The following is a 19,284-nucleotide window of genomic DNA, read 5'->3' as shown; positions in this document are numbered from 1 at the left end:
ATAAAAAATAAATCTTTGAAAATAAATAAATAAATAAAAAAAAAATAAGGCCAGACTGTTATTTTAGAAGATACTGGGTCACGGTCTCATTAAGAAAATGTATTCTCTGGGTGGTAAAAGTGTTTGCCTTGAGGTACTTCAGAAGAAGTAACTACAGTTTCACTGGGTGGAGAGAAGCCCATGTGTCACTGAAGGACCCACTCGTGAGACGGCTCATCACTACTTGTGGGAGATATCAAAAGCCTCAACAGAGGGGACTTACTCCAGTCAGCTAACAGGGTGGTGAAGAAGGTCAACCACCACATCAGGGAGCCAAGAGTGCCTACAACTGCAAGCAGGAGAATTGCATCCATCATCCATGTGGAATCTAAGACCCCTCTCGATATAGAGGTGGAGTGGACATAACCATCCCAGGGTCCACAGGATGGAGGAATAGAGTATGGATTAGAGTGGACTTACTGCTATTCTATTCTGGAACTATTGTAATTAGTAATGGAAGAAACTGTAGCATTGATGTGGAGAAAGTGGCCACAGTGGCTGCTGAGGGTAGGAGAGGGAAGAAGAGATATAATGTGGGGGCATTTTCTGGACTTGGAGTTGTCCTTGGTCATACTGCAGGGACAGTTGCTGGACATTGTATGTCCTGCCATGGCCCATGGGGTGGACTGGGGGAGAGTGTAAAGTACAATGTAAACCATTGTCCATGTGGTGCACCAAATGCAATGAATGTGCCACGATGATGAAAGTGGTTGTTGATGTGGGAAGAGTGGGATCAGGAGTTGGTGGCTATATGGGGACTTCATCTTTTTTTAATGTAACATTAAAAAAATAAAGACAAAAAAGGTAAAAAAAAAAAAAAAAAAAGCCTCAACAGAGGAAGATGGTTGGCAATAAACTGATACTTCGATATCAGCTAAAGGCAGTAGAATTTACCAGACCCAAGAAGGTGCTAATGTTCACATGTTCTTCGTTCCCTTTCTTTCTTTTTTAAGACTTTAAAAATAGAATTTTTTAGAACAGTTTTAGGATTGTATAAAAATTGTGCAGAAAGTAGAGTTTCCATACACCTCATTTCCCAACCAGCCCCGACAGCTAGTCCTATTATTAATATCTTGCAATAGTGTGGTACATTTGTTACAATTGATGAACCAATTTGATACTGTTCGGTAAAATAAAATGGCCACCCACATTGGGCATTGCCAGGAGGGACCCCTTTCTGAGAAATGATTTTCCAGAAGACAAAAACAATTGAATGGGGAGGTAATCCAGAGGTTATGCTCATGTACGTCTCAGCATGATCTCATTGACTGCCACAGTAAACAGTGCCTCAGATAATTAGGCTCTTGAGGACTCTAGAGACATCCAGACACTATAAGCAAGCCACTCAGCTCAGGAATTCAGCACCCTGTCAGTGGGCCTTACTTTGGAATGTGTGTGCCCTAGTGTAGCAGTTAGACTCATTTATAGTTTCCCTACACATGGTTCTTCTGCCCTTTTATTTGAACCTATAATTAGTTCTATATCCATTAAACATATGTCCCAGATACTTAAATCTTTGGTCTGTTCAATGTCAGCTGAGCCTTGAATCTCAGCAGAGTTGCAGCCAATACCTACTCTCCAGTTCATTGGACTCACCCAGGACAACTATCAAAAGGGTAAGGATGTACAAGCCCATCTTGAAAAACAGAGGAAAAAAGAGAGTATCTACAACTGCAAGCAAGACAGTTCCATCCTTATGCCCCACAAGATCTAAGCCCCCTCTCAACTGGAGGCGAAGTGGGTATCACCATCCTCAAATCCTTGAGATCGAGGAATGAACAAACATAAGGGGAGAATGCAACTATGGACCAAGGTAGATTTATTATTATTCTAGTGATGGAAGAACTTGTAACATTGATATAAAGGCAGTGGTCACTAAAGGTTCTGAGGGCAGGGAGAAGGAAGAATAGGTGGACCATGGGGCATTTTTGGGACATAGGGATTGTTCTGTATGATATTGCAATGATGGATACAAACCATTATACATTTTGTCAAAACCTATAAAATTATGCAGTGCAAAGTGTAAACCATAATGTAAACTATACAGCATGGTTAGTTAGCAATGCTTCAATATTTGTTTATAAATTTTAACAAATAAACTGCACTAATAGAAGATGTTATTACTGGCGGAAAATGTAAGAGGGAGAGGGGGTATATGAGAGTTCCCTATATTTTTGATGTAACTTTTATGTAATCTAAAAATTCTTTAAGAATAAAGAAAAAAAATAGAATGGACAAGTATATCATACTAATCAATGTATGTCTGCTCCCCACTTTGTAAGACCTCCCTCATGTTAAGATGGAAATTTAACACCATCCAATCAGAACATTTCCTCACTTGCTTCTGTGTTCACCCTATAAAAGCTCCCTTTCCACCCCTTCTACTTTCTGAATGGGATGCTGCCCTATTCAGGAATCACTCAATAAAGCTGTGATCCTAAATTGCATGAAAAAATGTTTCTTTTAATAATTTTGGCAATGAGGATGGTATCCAAAGATGACAGGTGAAAACTCTGGAGATGAGAAAGACAAATGAAGGCACCCATTTAACCCTTTGAGCTCTTGATCCTCCCTGCCATCCCCACGGGTAAAGGGTGAGTCCCTCTTAGATCCAAGTGTCTCTTTCTTTTTGCTTGCACTCTCCTATCTCATTAACTTTTAGCCCAAAGGTTAGCGAGTCAATCCTCTTGACAAAATGGCTCAGATTTTGAGCCCAAGTCCCTAGCTTTTTGGTGCAGTTTGCAGTTCCATTTTTGTCGCTGCTGGTTTCTTTGTCCTGTGCACAAGGTAAGAAGTTCCAAGATAAAGTTGGGACGCTCAAACTTTTAAAAAGGTTGATTCTCCACCCTCTGGCACCCAGCAAATTACATGTTAAGATGTTATAAGGCCATGTCTATCTCACAAAATGGCAAGTTCTCACCAAAGACAACCTAAAGGTGCAGAGGTCATTATGAAGAAACATTCTAGTTAGATAAACTAGTAATCTCAGAGGTGTACTCAAGAAAAGGGGTTCCTGAATTAAACTGGCTGAATGGGATGACTACTTTAATTGGTACTCAGAGTATACTAAGAAATTGCAAGACTCTAAAATAGCTTATATAAACTAGGGAGTTTTGTATTTCTATTTTCTGCATTTCTATGTTATAACTAATAGCTGAAAAATTTTTAATTGAACCTTGTGTTTTAGTTTTGTCCGACTCTATGTTTGATGTATATTTTCCTACCTCCACATGGTTTTAACAAATCAATTTAAATGACTTCTTAAAAGAGCTTGATGCAAGTTGGCTTAAAGATAAATAAGTGTGTACATATAAATTAACACACCTAAAGTCTCAGAAATTAAGGAACCCAAGCCTCTAATGTTTTCAGTGAAAAAAGACTACTGGTAGAACTAAATCCAAATGTTTTTTTTAAAATTCAAGTCCACATAATTCAGATAAACCTTTGACAATTGGGACTAGTTTAATGTTATTTAAATAAAAACAGCTGTTAAAGGTTTCTGCCTTACAAGGTTTATAATGATTAACTGATCACAAGGATGACAGTGGTTAACAAACAGTAACTTGCATTCCCATGACATAGAACAGCCCCTCATCCAGAGCCTACATGTTCAGATACAGTTCATTTCCTCACAGGAATAGACAAAGAAGCCACATGACACCACCAACCCCTCCCGCATCTTCAGAATTCACTACCCCTAGCCCACCACCCCTTAGCCATCCCTATAGGCCCTCCAGTCTTACCAAAGCCCAAACCCACTCCCACTGACTCAAAGGAAAACTCCCTTCCTCAAGGCTATAAAGGAAGTTTAGAACCATTGGTCTGAGTGGGGGTTCAAACAGCTGGGATTTGAGGATCGTTGTTATTAGAACCTTCCACAGGGATATTAATTTCAGGAACCTTTGAATTGCTCCCAGGGCTTCGTGGTCTTTTCAAGGACTGTAATGCTTTAGTGTTTATTTTACTAGCCATTCCAGGAGGCAAATAGGAAACAACTAGCTCAGGGTTTTTTAAACAACAAACTTGATTTTATTACTCTCATGCACAATTCTTTCAAGTTGTGCAGTTCCAACCCACGTAAGGCTTTGAAAGGGAATTCCTTCTGTCAAGACTTGTACATATAGAAACTTAGGATTTGAGTCAAACACAGGGTATGGCACTTTTACTGTCTCTGTGAGTACAAGAGCTTGAGCAAATTTCAAATAAAAAATCTCTTCCACTTGTTTGCACAGCTTGGTAATTCTTACATTCCAATCTTTTTTGGCATATTTGTTCTTGGCTGAGTAACTTCAGTTGTACTGTGAGTCAGAAGTTCTGGTCTTTTAATAACAAATTTGATTTGATTGCCCACTGAAATGATTTTTTCCAGGTTTGGAATTCCATACCATGAGGTATTTCTAAAAGGAATGTTTTCTGGTAGACCTTCCACACAGAGATAATTAAGATGTACCTCAAGTTTCTGGTAAGGTACAGCCTTGGCTTCAGTTCTCCCCAAGGCCTCAGCAATTTTTTTGCAGAAAAGCTGATCTATCATCTTTCTTAATTTAGTGATCCTGGCATACCCCTCTTCCTTTACTTCTAAAGCTGATTTATCAAGTTGGAAATCTTCATGTGTTGAATTTTACAATTCGTTTTGCAAAATGAATTGTTTCCTTTGCAAGTAATATCCTCTCAAGGCAAGGAATTCCGTAAATTGATGGCCATCTAAAAGGAATTCCTTCAGGAAGTCCTTCTACATAAAATTCTTCAATGTGTGCCTGGAAAAGGGAATATGAAGAATGATGCCTTCCTTGAATGTTGTATTATAGTAATCAGGGTCTTCTGATTCTTCCTTTACTGTCACAGTTGCCATTTCTAGGTAATGCCAGTCTCTTCCCTGGGTTCAGTTTTCACTTTGATGGGGCCATAACTTCCATGTGAAATGTTACTGATATTTCTCCATCTGTTACCATCACAGGTGCTTCTTTGGCTCCAGGAAAGGTCTCTTAATGATAAATGAAATCCCTGATTTGTTCTCCAAAATTCCAATAACAAACATGCCAGTTTCATACACCACCAATGCAGGCCACTTCTGCCTTTGACTTGGCCAGTTCTTTACACATTGACTCAAGAGCAGACACAAGGAGTATTACCACCATCCTGCTCTCTGAAAACTCCTCATCTTCAGCAGGTAGGGTAGACATTGCTACTTGGGCCATATCCACAGTTTTTCTATACCAGTAAGAGATTTCTTTGAATCCATCCAAATTCTTCTTCATCATGAAAAGTATTAAAAAAGAAAATACAGGAACAAAAGTGAAGTTAATGGGTCTCCTGGCACTTTTTGAGTCATTTTTCAAACTCGAGAGTTTACTTTTAAGGAAGTATTTCCATGCAAAACTTGAATTTGGTTTTCTCTGTTAAAATGACAAAGTTTTCTTGGATTACTGGCCTAGTAATATAAAAGGTTTCTCTTAACCATCTGAGTAATCTGCCTAGAAGACAAATATTCTCTATCTTATCAAAATAACCTCTTGTGCTTTATATTGACCTTATCACTCTTTATTGTTTTAAAGAACAAATCTTCTCACTTTTTTTTAAAGATTTATTTATTTATTTAATTCCTTCCCACTCCCCTCCTCCCCCCTCCCACAAAGGCCTTTTGCTCTCTCTTGCCTTTGCCCTGTCTCAGTACATGTTCATGCCCTGTTCTGGCCTTCTTCGTCTCCACCTGGATCAATATGTAAGTAAACCCAGGGATTTATAATCTATAATGGGAAGTTGTATTCTTTCATAATCTATAATGGGAAATTGTATTCTATAAATCAGCCCTCGCTGATCTCTTATATTATCCCATTTCTCTTCTCCCTATTCCTTAATAAATTACTGGCCTAACTAACCTGACATGCTCTTGAAATTAATTCCTTGTAGCTTAGTCAAGAACCTAGACAAAATCCAGTAACATAATGGTGTGCTGTTGTTTGGTCAGGTAAGCACTGGGCTAACTGCAATACAAGGTTGTTTCATGGACTTAATCATCTGTGAATTGATAGCATAGATGACTGGTAACATCTCCAATCAGCTGAGGAGACTGCTGTCAGCAATGAATGATGTCTCATCCAATCAATTGAAGGCCTTAAAAGAAGAAGTGATTTCAGCATTCAGAAAGAGAATTTCCCTCTCTACTTCAGACAGCCAGGGTCTCCTGGGGAACTCATTGACGACCTTTGTCAGAATCGCTGGCTTGCAGGCTGCCCTACCGAGTATGGACTTGTGCATCCTCATGGTTGCATGAGACAGTTTTATAAATTCTTACTATTTAGGTTTATTTGCCGAGTTGAGTTGCGTGGGAAGTGTTGCAAATTAAAACCTTCTGTTGGTTAAATACACATGGGTAAAATGTTATTAATATAAACATTTCAGAAATTTGAAGTTCCTAGAGATTTGTCAGTCCTCACTGTCCATAAGATATCCTAGTACAGATGTGCCTGATATTAGATAACAGTGATATTGTTGATCATAACTTCAGCTATTCTTGAAATAATGTTTAATGAACTCTCATCAGACTACTCACTGTTGTAAAACAACAATAAGTGAATCATGGATATTTTCAGTCTTTTGTCATCTACAGATAGTTTTTATTCTGATGTTTCCTGAAAACCCTTGACATGAGCTTTTGGCAAGAGTGCTTTGGCATCAACAAAAAGGGCAGTCTCAGAGACCCCTATAAAGGACTATGCCCTGTACTCTGGGGCAGGGGCTTCTAATGACATTGCTTAAATAAGTTTAAGATCTGAGTTCTGATCTCCAGAATTCTAATGAAAAAGCCAATGGATTCATAGATTGCTAACACAAGATCGAGTGGAACAAGGATTAATTACCTAGGATTGAATAAACAAATAAAGAATGATTATATAGGTTTGAGTTATTGCTTATGTTTTAATGTTTTATTTTCTTGATGCAAGGAATCCCTTACTCTTTTCCTTTAAGCTATCTATAATCCTTTTTCTCCCTTCCTGATCTCTCCAGAGATCAGGAAATTCTTATTAAATATTCTTATTTTTATGGCAAAACAATTATTTGCATAGGTTCATTCAGAATCTGTCCTCATTAAGAGGGCATAATTGGAGACACTGGTTATATAACCAAGCTTTGACTGGAATGTCATGTTTGAGAATGATACTCTTTTTTTTCAGTTTTGATGCGTTTATTTAACAGATACTAGCAATCCTCGCAGCCCAGGAAGGGCCGGGTGTGCTTAATCCTCCTCCTTGCCATTCCCAGCACCAGTGCCACCCTGACCCTTCTTGGCTTTCTTTCTCTTCGTGTGGCCTGGGTGGCCACGGCCAAACAGGGAGTGCAGGGAAAAGTCGATGTACCTCTGGGAGTGCAGGCAGACAATGAAGGACAGTATGTTCACCACCTGCTTGCAGACCCTGATATGGTGCTGGCAGATCAGTACTCAAGCATGGAGGATGGACTTGGCCAAGCCCCATTTGAGGACTTGGTTCTGCAAGTGCCTCTCCAGAAATCCTCAATCTTCAGGCCCAGGATCTAATTCATCTTCATCTTGCCCTCATCTAGCACCCCAATGCGGCCAAGGACTGGGAGAGAGTATAAACTACAATATAAACTATAATCCATGCTGTGTAGCAGTGTTCCAAAATGTATTCATCAAATGCAATGAATGTGCCACACTGATGAAAGAGGTTGTTGATGTGGGAGGAAGGGGGGGGGGGTGGGGGTATATGGGAACCTCTTATATTTTTTAATGTAACATTTTGTATGATCCATGTATCTTTTAAAAAAAAAGATAATTTTTTAAATGACTAAACAAAACAAAACAAAAAAACAGCCATCATGTGTCCTTGTTCTGCATCAGTAGCTCCCGGGCAGCCTTGAAGATCTTAGCCAGAGTAAACGTCTCTGCCCTGGGAGCCAGCAATGGGCTAAAGATATACAAACCTCCCAGTTTCCTCTACTACCAGGGATTGACTGCTGAGGATTCAGAGTTTGAGTGAAAATATTTCCAACCTGGGAAAAGGGACAAGGCTGCCAGAGAAGGCTGGAGAACTGCCACAGAGAAAATTTGAATGATAAGACTCTTAGCCTCCAGGCAGAAAACTCTGTCAACATTGATCCTGTCTGAGTCCCAACAAATACACTCAGACCAGGTACTGAACTGAGAGCTGCCAAAGAGCGCCATCTGCTGGCAGACTAAAGGAAGCATGTGTGAGAAAATTAAAAATAAGAGCTGCTTTTTCTGGCCTTTAATGCTTCCCTCCCCAAGGCCCTACGAAGCTGGTCTGCAACCAATTACTGGGTCCAGATCCCTGTTTTGAGCAACTAGTATGGATAATCCTAACTATCCAGGTCAAGCCAAGAATCAAAAAGAAATGGTAACACACAGGCTTCCACCACTAAATCCCTACAAAAGAGAAAGAAATTGAGCATCTAAGTAAACTATATCCTAATCAGATGCCTAGACATCAGCAAAAAATTATGAGCCATACTAAGAAAATGGAAGACATGGCCCAAAAAAAGGAATATATCAAAGTCCCAGAAGAGACACAGAATTTGAGAGAATTAGCGAGATACGCACAAATTTCCAAAATCAAATTAATGAGTTGAAACACAATAGGACTAAAGAGATAAATGACATCAAGAAGGCATTGATTGAGTGCAAAGAAGAATTTGAAATCTATTCAAATTTGAACAGAAAAGTAACAGAGCTCATGGGAATGTAAGACATAATAGGTGAGATCAAAAACACATTAGAGGCATACAACAGCAGACTTGAAATGAGAGAAGAAAGAATAAATGATATAGAGAAAGATAAAATTGAAGAGAGAAAAGAATGGAAAAAATTGAACAGGGGCTCAGAGAGTTGAATGACAACAGGAAGCACAACAACATATGTGTCATGGGAATTCTAGAAGGAGAAGAGAAGGGAAAAGGGGCAGAAAGTGTATTTGAGGAAATAATAGCTGAAAATTTCCCAACTCTCATAAAAGAAATGAAACTACATGTCCAAGAAGTGCACCGTACTCCACTGGAATAAATCCAAATAGACCTACTCCAAGACACATACTACTCAGAATGTCAAATGTCAAAGTTAAGGGGAAAATTCTTAGAGCAGCAAGGGAGAAGCAAACCATTACATAAAGGAATGTCTAGTAAGACTTAGCACAGTTTTCTCTTTAGAAACCATGGAGGTGAGAAGACAGTGGTATGATACAATTAGGGTACTGAAAGAGAAAAACTGCCAACTGAGAATTCTTTATCCAGTAAAATTGTCCTTCAAATATGAAGGTGAGTTTAAAATATTCACAAAGAGAAACTAACAGAGTTTGCAAAAAAGAACACACCTTTGCAGGAAATATTAAAGGAAACCTTAGAATGTGAAATAATAAGACAGGAGAGAGATGCCTGGAGGAGAATACAGAAAAAGAACAGAGAAAAGATAACCAAAAGAGTTAAAAGGCAGGCAAAATATGATATAACATAAGGAAACCAAAGAATAAAATGGTGGAAGTAAATAATGCATTTACAGTAATATCATTGAATGTGAGTGGATTAAACTCCCCAATCAAAAGATTGACAGAATGAATTAAAAAACATGAGACATCCATAAGCTGCTTCATAGAAACTCATCTTAGTCCTGGGATACAAACCAGCTGAAAGCGAAAGGTTGGAAAAAGATACTCCATGCAAATAGTAACCAAAAAGAGTAGGGGCAGCTATACTAATGTCAGACAAAACAGACTTTAGGGAAGGAGATGTGGCTCAAGTGATTGAGCTCCCACCTACCACATGGGAGGTACCTGGTTTGGTTCCTTGTGCCTCCTAAAGAAGACAGCAGAACATGGAGCAAATGGACACAGAGAACAGACAACTGGGGTGGGGAGGAAGGAAGGGGAGAGAAATAAAAAAAAAAAGACAGCAAGCTGGTGTAATGGGCAGGCATGGCAAACAGACACAAGATGATGCAACAATAGACAAAAGAAGAAAAACATAATGAGAGACACAAGAAAGCAGGAATGGAGGTGGCTCAAGGGATTAGACACCTCCCTCCCATATTGGAGGTACCAGATTCAGTTCCTGGTGCCTCCTAAAGAAAAAAGGAAGACAAACAGATATAACAAGTGCAAACAATGAGGGGGTGCAGAGAAATAAAAAAATAAAATAAATCATTTTAAAAAAACAACTTTAAGTGCAAAAAAGCTTTAAGAGATACAGAAGGCCATTATATAATAATAAAAGGGAAATTCACCAGGAAGATGTAACAGTCATAAATATCTATGCACACAACAGGATGCCCCAAAATACATGAGACAAACGCTGGCAAAACTGAAAGGAGAAATAGACATATCTACAATAATTGTTAGAGACTTCGAGTCCCCACTCACAACATTAGATAGAACAACTAGACAGAAGATCAACAAGGTAACAGAGAACTTGAACAATATGATAAACGAGTTAGTCTAACAGACATATACAGAATGCTGCATCCAAACTCAGCAGGTTATACATTCTTCTCAAGTGCCCATGGATCTCCAGGATAGACAACAAGTTAGGGCACAGAACAGTTCTGAATAAATACAAAAGACTGGAATTATACAAAGCACCTTCTCAGATCATAATGGAATGAAACTATAAATCAATAATAGACAGGAAAAAAGTAAATGCACAAATGTGTGGAGGCTGAACAATGCACTCCTAAATAATCAGTGGATCAAAGAAGAAATTGCAAGTGAAATCAGTAAATATATTGAGACAAATGAAAATAAGAACACAACTTATCCAAACTTAAGGGATACAGTGAAGGCAGTCTTGAGAAGGAAATTTTCAGTCCTAAACACCTACATTAAAAAAGAAGAAAGAGCTAAACTCAAAGATTTAACTGAACAACTAGAGAAACCAGAAAAAGAAAAGCAAACCAATCCTAAAGCAAGCAAAAGGAAAGAAATAATAAAGATTAGAGCAGAAATAAATGAAATTGAGAACAAACAAACAAAAACAATAGAGAAAATCAACAAAACCAAGCATTGGTTCTTTGAGAAGATCAATAAAATTCACAATTCCCTCGCTAGACTAACAAAGAAAAAAATAGAGAAGGTACAAAAAATACAATCAGAAATGAAATGTGGGAAGTTACAACTGGCCCCACGGAAATAAGAAGGATTATAAGAGGATATTATGAGAAACTGTATGCCAACAAAACAGACAACCTTAATGAAATGGACAAATTCCTAGAAGTAAACGAACAGCCTACACTGATGCTTCAAGAAATCCAAGAACTTAACAAACCAATCACATTTAAAGAAATTGAATCCATCATCAAAAATATCCCAGCAAAGAAAAGTTCAGGACCAGATGGCTTCATCTGAAAAAAATTAACACCATTTTGAAAAGAATTAACATCAATCGTGTTTAAGCTCATCGAAAAAATTGAAGAGGAGGGAAAATTACCCAACACATATTTTAAAGCCAGATACCAAATACCAAAGCCAGATAAAGACACTACAAGAAAAGAAAATTACAGACCAACCTCTCTAATGAACATTTTCATTAGATGCAAAAATTTTCAACAAAATACTTGCAAATCAAATTCAACAGCGTATCAAAAGATTTATACATTGCAATTAAGTGGGATTTATTCCTGTTATGCAAGGTTGGTTCAACATAAGAAAATCAATCAATGTAATATACCACATTAACAAATTAAGCGAAAAAACCACATGATCATCTCAATCAATGCAGAAAAGTCAATTGACAAAATGTAGCATCCTTTTTTGATAAAAACACTTTGAAAGATAAGAATAGAAGGAAAATTCCTTAATCTGATAAAAGGCATATATGAAAACCTCACAGCCAACATCATACTCAATGGGGAGAGGTTGAAATGTTCCCTCTAAGATCCGGGACAAGACAAGGATGCCCACTGTCATCATTGTTATTCATTATTGTACTAGAGGTTCTAACTAGGGCAATTAGACAAGAAAAAAAATTAAAGTCATCCAAATAGGAAAAGAGGAAGTAAAACTTTCACTGTTTGTGGATGACATGATCCTGTATTTAGAAAATCCTGAAGTATACATGACAAAACGACTGGAGCTAATGAATGAATTCATTAAAGTGGCAGAAGACCAGATCAACACACAAAAATTAGTAATGTTTTTGTACATTGGTACTGAACAATCTGAGGAAGAAATCAGGGGGAAATTCCACTTACAATAGCAATGAAAAGACTCAAATAGCTAGGAATTATTTTAGCCAAAGTAGTACAGGACCTGTATGTAGAAAACTACAAAACAATGCTAAAAGAAAAATTTTTAAAAAGACCTAAGCAAGTAGAAAGACATTCTGTGTTCATGGATTGGAAGAATAAATATGATGAAGTTGTCAATCTTACCCAAACTAATTTATAGATTCAATACAATACCAATCAAACTTCCAACAGCCTACTTTACAGAATTAGAAAAAGTAACTACCAAATCCATTTGGAAGGGAAAATGCACCCAAATAACAAAAAGCATTCTAAAAAAGAAGAGCAATGTGGGAGGAAATTCACTGCCTGACCTTGAAAAATATTACACAGCTACAGTGGTCAAAATAGCATGGTACTGACATAAAGATAGATACATCAATCAATGGAATAGAATTAAGAATCCAGAAATAAACCCTCACCTCTACGGTCTACTGGTTTTTGACAAACCTACCAAGTCCATGTTAACAGGACAAAACAATCTCTTCAACAAATGGTGCTGGGGAAGTGGATTTCTATGACCAAAAGAATGAAAGGGGACCCCTATCTCACTCCCTACACAAGAATCAACTCAAAATGGATCAAAGACCTAAATATAAAAGCCAGGACTATAAAACTACTAGATGAAAATGTAGGGAAACATCTTAAAGACCTTGTGGTAGGCAGTGTTTTCTTGGACCTTATACCCAAAGCATGCACAGCAAAAGGAAAAATAGATAAAAGGAACCTCCTCAAAATTAAAGACTTTGCACTGACAGGACTTTATCTATAGGGTGAGAAGGCAGCTAACTCAATGGGAGAAAATATTTGGAAATCATATGTCAGATAAGGGTCTAATATCTAGGATATATTAAGAGATGTTGTGACTCAACAATAAAAAGACAAATCACCAATTAAAAAATGGGCAAAAGACCTGAATAGACATTTGTCCAAAGAAGAAATAAAAATGGCAAAAAAACCACAAAAAACAAAAAAACCCACATGAAATTATCCTCAACATCACTAATGATTAGGGAAATTCAAATCAAAACTACAATGAGATATTAATCACACTTATCAGAATGGCCACAATTAAAAAGAGAACTACAAGTGTGGGAGAGAAGAAGAGAGTTAGGAACATTTATTCACTGTTTGAGACTGCAGAATGGTACAGCCATTGTGGAAGACTTCAGCAGTTCCTAAAGAAGTTTAATATAGACTTGCTATGTAACCCTGCAATACCACTACTTGGTATATATCCGGAAAAACTTAGAGCAGTGACACAAACAGACATCTGCACACTAATGTTCATAGCGGCATTATTCACAATTGCAAAAAGTTGGAAACCATCCAGGTGCCCATCAACCGGTGAAGGGATAAACAAACTGTGATGTATTCACACAACAGAATATTATGCAGCTATAAGAAGAAATTACTTCATAAAGCATATGACAACATGGATGAGCCTGGAAGACATTATGTCGAGTAAAACAAGCTAGACACAAAAGGACAAATATTGTGTGATTGTGTTACTATGAAACAAATATATTGCATAATATATTGTATGATTCAAACATTTTTTATACGTATCCTGTACATTTAATTGAGAAATGTATGTTTTTTATTCAACTATTTTCATTTTATTTTTAATTATAGCTTACTTTTTCGATTATTAAATGTACAAAATAAAGTTTAAAAAAACTGCTAGTTACGAACACTATGATGTGCTTTCACCATTTATATTCATTTCCAAAAATTTGTGAACAACTTTTTACCAGTTTTGCACAGATTAAATCTCAGCATTCCATTCTCTACCCACATTCTATTTTCTCATGACCTATATTCTAGTTATTAACTCCATGAGTTTATACAATATATTTAGTTCAAAATAGTGCAATATACAGTATTTGTCCTTTTGTGTCTGACTTGCTTCACTCAACATAATATCTTCTAGGTTCATCCATGTCGTCATTTGCTTCATGACTTCATTTCTTCTTACAACTGCATAATATTCCATTGTGCATATATGTGACCATTTATTTATCCATTCATTGGTTAATGAACACCTGAGTTGTTTCCATCTTTTGGCAATTATGAATAATGCTGCTATGAATATCGGTGTACAGATATCTGTTCGTGTCACTGCTTTCAATTCTTCTGGATACATACCTCGTAATGATACTATTGGGTCACATGGCAAATGTAATTCAACTTCCTTAAGAACTGCCAAACAGTCTTCCACAGTGGCTATACCATTCTACATTCCCACCAAAAGTCAATAAGCATTCCTATTTCTTCCTATCCTCTCTAATACTTGTAGTTTTCCATCTTTTTAATAGTGGCCATTCTAATAGGTGTGAAATGGTGTCTCTTTGTAGCTTTGATTTGCATTTCCCTAATTGCTAGTGATTGAACATTTTATTCATAACTGTTTTTTCAACTCTTTTGCTCATTTTGTTAATCAAGTCGTTTGTCTTTTTTGTTGTTGTTGTTGTTGCATTGTAGGATCTCATTATGTATCATGGGTATTAAACCCTTATCAGATATCAGATATATGATTTCCAAATATTTTCTCCCATTGAGTCAGCTGCCTTTTCACCCTTTTGACAAAGTCCTTTGAGGTGCAAAAGTGTTTAATTTTGAGGAGGTCCCATTTATCTATTTTTAGTTTTGTTGCTCATGCTTTGGATGTAAGGTTTAAGAAACTACCACCTACTGTAAGATCTTGAAGATGTTTTCCAACATTTTCTTCTAGGAATTTTATGGTTGTCATTTTTATATTTAGGTCCTTTATCCATTTTAAATTAATTTTTGAATAAGGTGTGAGACAGAAGTCCTCTTTGTTTCTTTTGGATATGGATATCCAGTTCTCCAGCATCATTTGTTGAATAGATTGTTCTGGCCCAGGTGGGAGGAACTGACAGCCTTTTCAAAATCAGTTGATCAGAGATGTGTCTGTTTCTGAGTTCTTGATTCAAGATAGTTTTGGTTATCAAAAAGCAACAGAGTGAAAACAGTGCCAAATTTGAAAAGCAGCTGGGAGTGAAGGTGGCGCTGGGAGCCCAGCCCGCAAGTGTGGAGAGGCAGGAGCAGGGACTGAGAGTGGGATGCAGAACTTAGTTAGATGATGCGGAGAGCCTGGAACCCCTGAAACGCCCAGTCCGTGGAGAGCAGGGAGGGATCTGCATGCTAGGTGGGGGATATAAATGTCAGCATTCTTGCTGTTTGATGTGTCAGCCATTTTATCCAGGTTGTGCACCCCTTCTTGCAAGATCCTTAATAAAAGTCTTTTCTCCTCCAAAAAAAAAGGCAACAAAAGGCAACACAAGGGATCCTTGTGGTGTTAAAATTGTTCAGTATCTTGACTGTGTTGGTAGATACATGAATCTACAGAGGTGATAAAATTATACTTGAGCACAAGTTGGAGATATCTGAATAAGAATGGTAGATTATATCAATGTCAACGTTCTGGTTAATATATTATATGTTTGCAGTTTTGCTACTGGAAAGAACTGGAAGAAGTGTCCAAGGGATCTCTCTGTATTATGTCTTACAACTGCATATGAATAGACACTTAACTCAGTAAAAATGCAATGAATAAATATCTTAAATGATGAGATAAGGATGAAATAAACAATAATATAAAATCTATCAATCTTTATGCAGTACCATGCTGTTTTTACCAATGTAGCCAAGTAATATGCTTTAAAGCCATGAAGTGAGTGTCCTCTAACTTCCTTCTTCTTTCCTAAGACATTTTTTGGCTATTCAGAGCCACTTACCCTTCCCAATAAATTTGATAATTGGCTTTGCCATTTCATGCAGAGAAGGCTGTTGTGCTTTTTATTGGGGTTTGTTGAATCTGTAAATCAGTTTGGGTAGAACTGACATCTTACGATATTTAGTCTTCTAGTCCATGAACATGGAATGCCCTTCCATTTATTTAAGTCTTCTTCAGTTTATTTCACAATGTTTTTTAGTTTTTGGAATACAGATCCTTTATGTCCTTTTTTTTTTTTTTTTAAAGATTTATTTTATTTATTTAATTCCCCTCCCCTCTCCTGGTTGTCTGTTTTCTGTGTCTTTTTGCTGCGTCTTGTTTCTTTGTCCGCTTCTGTTGTCGTCAGCGGCACTGGAAGTGTGGGTGGTGCCATTCCTCGGCAGGCTGCACTTTCTTTCACGCTGGGCAGCTCTCCTTACGGTTGCGCGTGGGGCTCCCCTAAGCGGGGGGACACCCCTGTGTGGCACGGCACTCCTTGCACGCATCAGCACTGCACATGGGCCAGCTCCACACGGGTCAAGGAAGCCCGGGGTTTGAACCGAGGACCTCCCATGTGGCAGACAGATGCCCTAACCACTGGGCCAAAGTCCGTTTCCCCTTTTATGTCCTTGATGAAGTTTATTCCTAAATATTTGATTCTTTTAATCACTATTATAAATGACATTTTTTTTTCTCATTTCCTCCTCAGATCATTCATCAATAGTGTATAGAGACACTAATGATGTTTGTGTATTAATCTTATATCCTGCCAGTTTGTTGAGCTTGTCTATTATTTCTAGTAGCTTTGTTGTAGACTTTTCAGGATTTTCTAGCTATATGATCATATCAGTGAACAGTGAAAGTTTTACTTCTTCCTTTCTTATTTGGGTGCTTTTTATTTCTTTATCTAGCCTATTGCTCTGCCTAGAACTTCTAGCAAAATATTGAATAACAGCAGTGACAGTAGGCATCCTGGACTTGTTCCTGATCTCAGCAGGAAAGCTTTCAGTCTTTTACCATTTAGTACAATTCTAACCATAGGTTTATCATATCTGTACTCTACCATATTGAGAAAGCTTCCTTCCATTCCTATCTTTTGGAGTGATTTTATATAGAACAGATGCTTTATTTTGTTCAATGCTTTTTGCGTCACTTGGGATGATTATGGGATCTTTATTCTTCAATTTATTAATGTCGTTTATTACTCTAGTTGATTTTCTTTGTGTTGAACCACCCTTGCATACCTGAGATAATACCTGCTTGATTGTGGTGTATAATTCTTTTAATGTGCTTTTGGATTCAGTTTGCAAATATTTTCTTGAGAATTTTTCCATTCTCTTTTTCTATTGGGACACTGATAACATGTATGTTTGTGTGTTTCATGTTGTCATTACTTTCCCTGAGACCCTGTTCTATTTTTTCCATTCTTTATTCTTTCTGTTCTCCTGTCTTTTCCAGTTCAGATATTCTGTCCTTGAAATCACAAATTTTGTCTTTGAGCAATTCAAATCTGCTCTCAGATGCTTCTAATGTATTTTTATTTTTAGGAGATACTGGGGATTGAACTTAGGACCTTGTACTTGGGAAGCAGGCACTCAGCCACTGAGCTACATCCGCTCCCCAAAGAGAGTTGGTTTTTTTCATTTGATTGTTTGTTTTTGTTTGTTTTGAGAAGGATTGAACCTGGGACCTCATACATGGGAAGCAAGTTCTCAGCCACTTGAGCCACATCTGCTTCACTCTAATGTATTTTTAATCTCATCCATTGTGTCTTTCATTCCCTTAAGCTCTGTTATGTATCTTTGCAGGCTTTCAAATAGTTTTTTATTCTCAGCCAGTGACTTCTTAATAACTTATCTATTTAGTCATATTTTCTTTCAATTCTTTGAAATGATCTAAATGATCTGGGAGATTTGTGTGATTATCATTGCTTTGTTGTATTAGATTCTGTATCACTTCAGGAGATTTAGTTTGTTCCTTTGGCAGGGTCATCTTTTCTTTCTTCCTAGTATGGCTTGTAATATTTTGCTGATATCTAGGTATCTGAATATTTTGGTGAATTTACTCTCATTGTCAATTTCTCTTTCTTGCCTAGTGCTTTTCCCCCCCATCTCTTCTTTGATTTTTTTCCCTACTTATTCTAAGTCTTTAAAATTGCCCAACTTAAGTTATGAAAATTAGACCAGAGATTCACTAATGAAGTGCAGATTTTCTGCCAGAGGGTTAAGACAGACTTAAAAGACAGTTTTTCTCTGTGCAATTTCTCGACTGGTCAGGAGATGGTGCTTGTCAGAGAATCTTTCCATAGAGATGTTTCCTTCAAGCTCAGCTTTCCAGTGTTTCTTGTCTGGCCAGAGCTGAGATTCAAAGTGGGTTCTGCAGACCTAATTTCACTGAAGAGAAGCCCTCTGATACATACACCCCCACCCTATAACAACTGACAGGAAGGAAGATGTTTGTTCCCCTCTCATTTGGCTGTACTGAGCTAGGGATTTTATCCAGATAATTTCTTGAGGGTGGGGGATGGGAGCCCTTCCTGGCCACTGAGGGGGTTTGGTAATTTATGTTTGTTTTTTTTAGCTTCTTCATCTTTCTGTCCCTCACTCTCCAGGAATTTGTGCAGCATGGTTCTGATCTGTTGAAACACCCCCCGCCCCGGCCACCACAAAGCAGGCCCCTTGGGCAGCTTTTGGCTTCCTCTGCATTGTTTTTGTGAGAGTTGAGCCTTACTGCCTACTCTGATGCCATTTTTCTTGAACTCTCTTGATTACATTTTTTGTAGAAGGTGTGGGTCAGGTGTCTTTGTGCTGGTTTGAGTCTTTGTGGACCTCCCAAATTATGTTCTTAGGCTGACCCATTTCTGTGCATGCAAAGTTATTGTACATGGGACCTTTTGATTAGATTATTTTTATAAGATTGCTTCAATTAAGGGTCTTTGATTAGATTGCAGAATTCAGGGAAGGTAATAATCATATTACTGGAGTCCTTTATAAATGGAGGACTAGAAAGCTGCAGATACACAGGGATAAAGCAGCAGAGACATAGAAACCCTGTGAGATTGACAGAGAGGTCTGGAGGTGGAGGCTGGAATTTGTAGGGCACAGAGGCATGGAAAGAGGCCCCTAAGAGGCTAAAAAAGAGACAAAGCCCAGAGGAGAGGGGAGAGATGATTCATATACCTGATTGCACACAGCTAAGCTCAGGAAGAAAGTAAGCCTAGAGAAGAAGGCAGAGACCAGACTAGCAGAACTGCCATTGT

At 37.7% G+C, this 19,284-nt stretch overlaps 1 pseudogene; it reads right to left on the bottom strand.

Moving 5' to 3' along the window:
• Positions 1 to 3,720: 3,720 nt before the first annotated feature.
• On the bottom strand, positions 3,721 to 4,841 carry LOC105746166 (general transcription factor II-I pseudogene; annotated as a pseudogene).
• Between the last annotated feature and the right edge of the window lie 14,443 nt (positions 4,842 to 19,284).

This window comes from Dasypus novemcinctus, chromosome 7 (genome assembly GCF_030445035.2).
Source record: "Dasypus novemcinctus isolate mDasNov1 chromosome 7, mDasNov1.1.hap2, whole genome shotgun sequence".
NCBI lineage: Eukaryota > Metazoa > Chordata > Mammalia > Cingulata > Dasypodidae > Dasypus > Dasypus novemcinctus.
This window is presented reverse-complemented; position numbering and strand designations above follow the sequence as displayed.